The sequence below is a fragment of the Penaeus chinensis genome, chromosome 23 (assembly GCF_019202785.1).
Source record: "Penaeus chinensis breed Huanghai No. 1 chromosome 23, ASM1920278v2, whole genome shotgun sequence".
Taxonomy (NCBI): Eukaryota; Metazoa; Arthropoda; class Malacostraca; order Decapoda; family Penaeidae; genus Penaeus; species Penaeus chinensis.
The window spans coordinates 629,963-637,462 of NC_061841.1; the positions used below are offsets into that span (position 1 = coordinate 629,963).

The window sequence follows — 7,500 nt, forward strand, 5'->3', positions numbered from 1 at the left end:
TCGGTACAGCTGTGTATTTGTTTGCGAGTGCGCGGGAATGTGTGTGTTCTTGTGTTTGTTGGATTGCGTACTTGTTTTTTTTTGTGTTTTTGTGTTGTGTATGTGTTTGTCCGTGTTTGCATTTGTATATTTATCTGTGTGTGTTTGTGTGATTAAGTGTATATGAGCGTCTGTAGGCGTATATGTGTGTGTATGTTTGTGTCTGTCTGTCTGCTTGTATAGGTGCAAATATGTCAAATAGAGCGCCCACATTTACGCATGGATTTGCAACACTGACAATCGGCTCTTTTGTGACAACATGCGTAAAACTTGTCAATGCTTATTCCTTGCTCCGTTTCTCATCAAGGATACGTGCAGTGTGTGTGTGTGTGTGTGTGTGTGTGTGTGTGTGTGTGTGTGTGTGTGTGTGTGTGTGTGTGTGTGTGTGTGTGTGTGTTTGCGCGTGTGTGTGTGTATCCGTGTGTGTGTGTATGTCCGTGTGTGTGTATGTTGTATATGTATGTATGTATGCATCATTATTATTGCTGTTAGAATTTGTTGTTTTTCTTGCTATTGTTACTATCATTATCATTATTATTATTATTATTATTATTATTATGATTATTATTATTATTATTATTATTATAAAGTAGTAGTATTAGTAGTAACAACAATAATCCAGTTATTCCTATCATTATATTTTTTATATATATTATTATCATTATCATTTGTATTATAGCCATTATTGTTATAATGATTATTGTTGTTATTTTTATTGTTATTATTGTTATTCATATTATTAGTGGTATTAACAGTATGTTGTCTTGTTGTTGTTATTATTATTATCATTGCTATTATCATTATTATTCACAATATTATTATCATTACTATTATTATCAGTATGTATTATTATTATTATTACCATTATTATCCTTGTTATTGTTATTATCATTATTATTATTACTATTATTGTTATTTTCATTATTACTATTATTATTATCATTATTTCTTTTTGTTAATAAAGTTCTCATCATTACTATAATAATTATTATTGTGATTATCATAATCGTTAGTGTTTATATTATTATTATTATTATCATTATTATTAGTAGTAGTATTATCATTATTATTATTATTATTATTATTATTGTTATCATTATTATTAGTATTATTATTATTATTATTATTATTATCATCATCATCATCATCATCATAACATTTCCATTGTTATTATTGTTGTTGCCGTGGTTTTATTGCTGTTACTATTATTATTATCATCATTGCTATCATAATCACTATTACTGCTCTTAATGCCCGCTCCTCCTACCCCTTCTGCTCTCTGGCCCTGTACCACCCCCTCCCCCCCTCACTCTCTCTCTACCAGTACCTCCCCCCTTCGCCCCCCCCCCCTCTTTCCTCCTGCTCTGGTTCTGCCTCCCCCCCCCCCTCTCCAGCCCCTTCCCCCTTCACCTCGCCGATCCCTCTTGTACCCTCCCCCCCCTCTTCTTTCCCCTGATAGTACCACCCCCTACCCCTGCCCCTCCAGTACCAGCCTTCTCCCCCATCCTGTGCCCCCTTCTTCTGTCCCCCTCCAGTGCCCTCCCACTCTTTCCCCCATCTTTAGTACCCCCTCCCCTTTCCCTCTTCCATTACCCTGCCCAACCCCTACCCCTCCCCTTCCTCATCCCCCTCCCCATCCCCCTCTCCCTCTTCTTTCCCCTCCTCCAGTACCTTCCCCAACCCCTCCCCCCCTCCCCAACATGCCGGAAGTGTAACAAGAGAGGTTTAAATACCCACGACCTGGATGAAAAGTTACGCACTGTAAACTCCTGTCTGACTCACTCTGCCCGGTTCATGGTGCCGGGTCGGGTCGTCACTGTAGTTCATGGTGCGGGGTCGTACTGGAAGATTATGGTGCGTGGTCTTAAGTGTGTGGTGCGTGGGCCTCACTGTAGTTTATGGTGCTGAGTTGTCACTGTTGCTTGCGATGTGTGGTTAGTGCTGTATATTATGGTGCTGAGTCGTTACTGTAGATTATAGTTCGTGGTATGAGTGCAGGATATGGTGCGTCAGTGCAGGTTATGGTGCGAATTCGGAGGTATATTTATAGTGTAGATTAGGAAGCGTAAAGCCATCACTGTAAGTGGCGGAGGTAGGCCGTCAGTATTGAATAGTATGGTGATAATGCTATGAATATATATGACGCATTAGTTATGGTGTGGAGTATGGCGTTAAAGTCTACTGGACTGATAGTGAAAGTATTGGTGTTTTTGCATACGGAAAAAACACGATGAGAAAAGTGAATGGTTAATAGTGTTGATAAAAAGGGAAATACAGTTGAATAAAAAGAAGTAGTATTGCAAATTATGGTGCAAGCGAGGAGATACAGTGCGATGCAGAGGAATGATGTTGCAAATTATGGTGTAAACGAGGAAAATTCATTGAAATACATAGTCTCTTTTAAGAAAACCGTGATTTTTTTTCATTAACTCTTACGAAAGAAATATATATCTTATAGTCTCCAATCTCAAACTCAATTCTGCAAAAAAACACAAATTAAGCTCTAGAGGAACAGTCTAAGTTTGTGAAATAAGTGCCTATAGCGATCATAGCTTTGGTCTTAAGCTTAAAGGGAGGTTGCTACGAGGAATCTACGCTTGGCCGGCATTACATTTTAGCGTCGCCCCCCCCCCCCTCCTCTCCGAATTCTCCCCTCCTCTCACCCCCTCTTCTGCCTCCCCTCTCTTCCCCTCTGCCTCGTGTCTCTTCTCTTCTCTATTTCTCTTTTTGTTTCTTCTTTTCTGTTTTTCGTTCTTTCTTCTCACTGTAAGTGTGTCTCTAATTCTCTCCCTCGTTTCTCTCTCTCTTTTCTTATCTTCCCCCTTTCTCTCTCCCTTTGCACTCCCTCCCATCCTTCCTCTCTTCCCTTCCTCTTCTCTTCTCTCCGTCTCTCCTCCCTCTGCCTCTCTCGTCTCTCCCTCTTCTCTTTCGCTTTCTCCTTTCATCTGTGCTCTCTACTCTCTTCTCTCTACAGCTCCCTCCTCTCTTTTCCTCTTTTTCCCCTCTCTCTCCTCTCCTTCTCTTTCATCTCATCTCTTTCCCTCTCTTTCTAACTCCTCTTCGAGCTCTCTTCTCTTCTCACCCTCCGCCCCTCTTCGTTTTTTCTTCTCTCTCCCTCTCTCCCTTCCCCTCCTTTTCTTCCTCTCCCTCTCGCCCCCCCACCCGTAGGCATACTTCACCCCCCCACCCCCATTTCCCCACACATCACTCGCCGGCCAGTCGCTACGGGAGCGTTCTCTTCCTCGCTGTCCCCTTCTCGTCTCTTTCTCTCTTTCTCTCTGATTCTCATTCTCTCCTTCTGACTGTCTTTCTCTCTTTCTCTTTGTCATTCTCTCTTTCGAGCTTTCTCTTTATCTGTCTATCTGTCTTTGTCTCTCTCTCTCTCTCTCTCTCTTCCTTCCTCCCTCCCTCCCCTTCCTCTCCTCCTCTCTCCCTCCCTCCTGTCCTCTCTCCCTCCCTCCCTCTCCCTCTCCCTCTCTCTCTCCTCTTCAACATCATCATTACCGCCATCCTCTGTATCAGAACCCGTAACGGTACATCACCTTGTCCTTTTGCAGTGAGGTCATCATTCTGCAGGAGAGGGTGTTATTGCATCAGGGTAGGCGGGTGGGCGGGGCGGGGGATGGGCGGTGACGTATGAGGGACGGGTGGGCGTGGGGGAGGGGATTAGCAGGGAGGGTGGGGAGTAGGCGGGATGGGGGGAGCGTGTGTGAGGCGGGGGGGTGGGGGGTTGTGGGCGGGGATGGGCGGTAGGCGAGAGGGGCGGGCGTGAGGAGAGAGCAAGAATGGGAGGGGTATGTGGGCGGAGTGGGCGGCTCGGACTGTGAGAACGAGGAGATGGTGGGTGGCTGGCGGAATGGGGAAGGCGGAGTGCAATAGACCCCGGTTATGGGCGTGTTTTGCGGGCGTACACACACGCACACGCTGGCGAGAGGGAGAGCAGCGGGGCCAGAAATACAGTAAGCCGAAACACCACAGGTTCAGGATACAGAAGGCAATACTTTAACGCAGTACATTTATACTCCATAATGGATTTGCTGCGCTGTGCTGATACAGTTAGTTAATATCTCTGTTGTTGTTGCTGTTGTAGTAGTTGTTGTTGTTATTGCTGTTATTGTTGTAATTGTTGTTATTGTTGCTGATATTTTTTTTGTTATTGTTGTTGTTGTTTTCTTTTGTCTTAAGTGTTTGAAATAGAATATGAAACAAGAACATCTTGTTGAAAAAAAATAAATGAGACGGAATGAAGACGGAGAGAGGGGGAGAACGAAGAGGAGATAGAGAGGGAGAGGGAAAGCTGAAAGGAGGGGGGAGAGGGGGAGAGGGGGAGAGGGAAAGCAGAAAGGAGGGGGGAGAGGGGGGGAGGGGGAGAGGGAAAGCAGAAAGGAGGGGGGAGAGGGGGAGAGCAGGATAACGGAGAGGAGGAGGAGTTACAATATTTAGCGATAGGCAAGTAATACGCCATGCTTTATAAACGCACAATCTTCATATTGAAAAATGATGGAAATTACTTAGAATGAGGAAATATAACGAAAAGGTATGAAAATGTACACACATACACACACGCGCGCGCGCAAACAAATAAATCAAGATGAAATAATTCAACAAACAAATAGACAAATAGATATGAAGGCAACATCAGCGTTACCAATCCGTCGACAATGACATTGCAGCATAAACGAACAACCACGCCATTGCAAACGACGCAGAATACCCACTTTGCGTCATTGCACAATAGAGTCACTTGGCATTATTACGCATTGCATTATACATTATCCTGAATATTATGATTTTATACGCTAAAGCTGTTCACGTGACCATTACGTTAACGCTAGCGATCGCGGGAAGGGCGGGCTGCGAAGGGGGGGGGAAGGAGAACGCTGATTTAGAAGAGACAGAAGACGATAAATATGAATAGGTGGAAACTATGATAATGAAAAAAAAAGGACAAAAAAAGGAATATGGATGAAGTTAATCAATATAAAAATGATTTGATACGTGTATACACATGGCGTAAAAAAGTACATGATTTTATCTATCGATTTAGTTATTACTATTATTTCTGTTTTTTTTTAGGAGGGGAGGGGATGAGGAGGAAGGGGGGGGGGGTGACTGTCCTTTGCTCGGTTCTGAAAGACTCAATCAGAAAGTTGTGGGCTTGGGAAGGAGATTTGAATTTTGGTGTATACATTTTCTCTTTTTCTCTCTTTCTCTCTCTTTGTCACCCTCTCGTTCTCTTATTCTTTCCCTTTTTGTCTCTGTCTTGTTATTTCTTTTTCTCCTTCTCAATCTCTCTCTCTAGCTATGTATCTAGCTACCTCTAGCTCTATCTATCTATCTATCCGTCTATCTACCTAACCCTATCTATTTAACTATCTATCTGTCTGTCTTTAAACACTGATTTATAAAAATGTATAGATAGATAGATAAATAGATAGATAGATAGATATAGATATACATTTCAAATCAAAATACACCAAAACACAACAAATACAAACGGAAAGCACAAACGCAACATAACGCACTTAAAGGCCTATGAACCAATGAGCCCGGAGACACAGTGAGCAGACTTCCTGCAAAGAAACCGTAGGTGTTCAGCCATGTTCATCTGTTCACCTGTTCATCTGTTCAGAATGCATGGAGTTCTCGTTCCTGCGTCAAGAAACCGGCGCACGTACGCAGGAACACGATCCTCATACGTTCTGAACAAATGAACAGATGAACATGACTGAACACCGACGAGCGGGTCGCAAGGCAGGAGGACGGGCGGAGGAAAGCGATGAGTCATGCACTTCTAAATTGCACATTTCCTCCTCCTCCTCCTCCGCCTCCTCCTCCTCCTCCTCCTCCTCCTCCGCCTCCTCCTCCTCCTCCTCCTCGCCTTCTTCCTTTTCTTACTTTTCTTCTTCTTTCTCTACTTCTTATTCTTCCTCTTCTCCTTCTTTCTCTTCTTCTTTCTCTTCTTCTTCTTCTTTCTCTTCTTCATCTTCTTTCTCTCCTTCTTTCTCTTCTTATTCTTATTCTTCCACACCTTCCTCTTTCCCCCTTTCTTCCATATCCTCTTCCTCTTCCTTTCTCTTCTACTTCGTCATCTCTCTCCTCCTTGTCCACCTCCCCCTATTCTTCTTCTCTCCTCCTCCTCCTCCTCCTCCTCCTCCTCCTCCTCCTCCTCCTCCTCCTCCTCCTCCTCCTCCTTCTCCTTCTCCTCCTCGTCCACCTCCCTCCATTTTTCCTCTCAATTCCTCCTCCTCCGCCTTCACTTTCTTCTCTCCCTCCACCTCTTCCTCCTCCTCCTTTTCCTCCTCTTCCTTTGTTTCGCCACCACCACCTTCCCCCATTCTTCTATTTCCTTCCTCTTCCTCCTCCTCCCCCTCCTTCTCTTCCTCCTCCTCCCCCTCCTTCTCTTCCTCCTCCTCCTCCCCGTCTTGCTAAACTCAATCGAAGTACACGGCTCAGAGTTTTCCTTTATGTGCATCTAACTTTCTAACTGTTTTCCCTGCGGAAGAAAAACGAGAAAATAACACTAAAGAAGGAACATACATACATGCACACATGCGTACACACATACGTACACACATAAGTCCACACTTATATACACAAATACGTACAAACATACGTATACACTACGTATACACATACGTAAATGCATAAGTACACACTTACGTACACATAAACGCACACATAAGTACACATATACGTACACATTCTCTTATAAAAGAGAAACAAACACACATGCACACGCCGTCACGAGCAAGAAATTGCACACGCACACATTCTCGCAAACAGACACATGCATATACACAGAAGCACGCGAACAAATGTACATAGTCTTCTGGCGCTTTTTATATACTCTTAAACGCACACCTTTAGATAAACACGCACTCTAACAAACGTAAATGGGCTTATATATACATACGCAAACACACATTCTCTCACAAACGCACAGAGAAACATAAACACACACTTTCTCTCTCCCGCACACATATACACTCCCACATACGTGTGGAATTACACATAAACATACACATATCCTCTCTCACACTTTCACAAACACACACACACATACTCTCTCTCTCTCTCTCTCTCTCTCTCTCTCTCTCTCTCTCTCTCTCTCTCTCTCTCTCTCTCTCTCTCTCTCTCTCTCTCTCTCTCTCTCTCTCTCTCTCATACTCACACCTTCTCACAAACACATTTACACAAACATTTTCTCTCACAAATAAACAGAGATTTCTTTGTAAGTCCTTAATGGTTCTCTTGAATGGAGGAAATGACAGCAGGGTGTGTCATGGAGTGGTTTTGTGTCAGTCACTGTCATGTTCGTGTCATGTGCAGGTTCTGCTTAAAATAATAAGGGCGCCTTGCAAGGAAAACGTCTTCATATAGTTTTTATGTACTTTTTATTGTTTTTGTGATTGTAGGTTGGCGGGACTGTTGTTGTTGCTGTTGTTGTTGCTGAGGCTG

General features: G+C 43.4%; 1 protein-coding gene across 1 annotated transcript in view; it reads left to right on the forward strand.

The window, feature by feature from the left end:
* LOC125037423 (translation initiation factor IF-2-like) overlaps window positions 1-7,500 on the forward strand; it is a 31,409-nt gene that overhangs the window by 1,057 nt on the left and 22,852 nt on the right. The gene's annotated exons all lie outside the window — the stretch shown is intronic.